We start from the raw sequence: 2,026 nt of genomic DNA on the forward strand, positions 1-2,026 counted from the left end.
ATCAGCCTGCCTCTGCCTCCCAAGTGCTGGGATCAAAGGCATGCGCCACCTTTGCCCGCCTCAAACTAGTTTTTAAAAACAATGGGCTTGGGGAGGGGGTGGCCAAGGTTTCTGTGGAGCCCTGGCTGTCCTGGAATTTGCTCTGTAGAGTAGGCTGGTCTCTAAATCAGAGATCCCCATCCCTCCCTCTCAACTGCTGGGATTAAAAGCTTTTACCACCAAGTCTGTCTGGCTAAAAACAAATGAACAACACAATGCCTATTTATTTATTTATGTTTTGTGTGTGTGTTTTGTACATCACAAGGATGTAGGTGTCCAAAGAGACCAAAGAAATTGTTAGATCCTCTGGAACTGGAGTTAAGGGCACAGGGCACTTGTGAGCTGGGGAATATGACTAGGAACCAAATACAGGCTTTAGGCAAGAACAGCAAGTGCTGTAAACACCTCTTCAGCCTCCTTTCCTCCAGAAACAGGGTCTCTGTAGCCTTGTCTGTTGTAGAACCTCTTGTGGAGGGAGATAAGGCTCGCCTCAAACTCATAGAGATCGGCCTGCTTCTGCCTTCTATCACACCAGCTGCCCAGATTAAGGTTATTAGGATTCAGAAAAATAGCTGACGTCACAGATTCATATTTTACATATCAAAGCAGATCTGGCCTCCAGGTTCTCCCAACTTTAAACTCTCCAGCACAGGGGCTGTGCTGCCCTTCACCCAGAGGCTCCCCACTATAGAATCCAGACATTTTATGCTCTCTCTCTCTCTCTCCCCCTCTCTCTCCCCTTTTCCTCACTCTCGTCTCCTTCTCTTAGCTTGCCCTTTCTCTCTTTTTCTTTTCTTTAAAGAATTATTTATTATATGTAAGTACACTGTAGTCTTCTTCAGACACACCAGAAGAGGGCATCAAATCTCATTACAGACGGTTCTGAGCCACCATGTGGTTGCTAGGATTTGAACCCAGGACCTTTAGGAAGAGCAGTCAGTGCTCTTAACCGCTGAGCCATCTCTCCAGTGCCCTTTTCTCTCTTTTTTCTTCCTTCCTCTTGGCAACTTCCCTTGTCTCAATCCTTGGGGCCTGTGAGCTCACCAAGAGCAACTTCCCAATAAACCCACCTTTAATCTAATCTGGTTTGAATTGGCTCATTTCACCTGCAAAGAAATAACCTATCACCTGGGAAGTGGTTTCTTTGATAACAAAATCCTTTTGAGTTCCTATGTGAATCAAAGTTCAAAGGAAATTCTACAGAGAACCAAAAATGGACACAGTAATCCATCCCTATGTACTTTCCTTTCGATTTTGCCTTCAACTTGTTTTGACAATAAAATGGAGCAGAAATAACAATGTGTAAATTTGCAGTTTATTATCTATACACACTTGGAAGCCATATATCATAGAAAGGTATTTTAAATGTTTCTCTCCATTTATTTGTTTGTGTGTGTTGTCTATGTGTGTAGGCCTATGTGCTCCACGTTCTTATGGAGGTCAGAGGACAACTTGCAGGAGTTGGTTGGTCCTCTCCTTCTGCCATATGGTTCCTAGGATCAAACTCAGGCCATCAGGCATTGTGGCAAGCATCCATACTCCCTGAGCCATTTTGCTGGCCCATAGTCTAAATTATCTTGCTAGAAGCATGTCTCATTCAGTCGTTACAGCCAACCTCTGGACAGTTGACTGAGGTTGTCTAGGATATCCAAACCATTCAGTCAAACTGGACCTGTATGTACATAATTTACCCAAAGTAAGACCATTAGAAGACCCACCTAGCTAAACCAATCCCAAACTGTTGACTCGCAGAATTGTGAGGGGAAAAAAACCCACAAAACTATTTTAAGTCAGGATATTTTGGAATGGTATATTCTCCCCCTCCCCCACCCTCAAAACCAAAACCAAAACCAAACCAAACCAAAACAACTTAATATAGTCATCATGAATGGATTGTTTTTCCAGTTAAGTAAGTTAGATATGTAAGCCATCAGGCTAAATACAATATAAGTGAGATACAATATATGAAGTGTGACCAGACTTCAGT

This window comes from Mus caroli, chromosome 17 (genome assembly GCF_900094665.2).
Source record: "Mus caroli chromosome 17, CAROLI_EIJ_v1.1, whole genome shotgun sequence".
Lineage (NCBI taxonomy): Eukaryota > Metazoa > Chordata > Mammalia > Rodentia > Muridae > Mus > Mus caroli.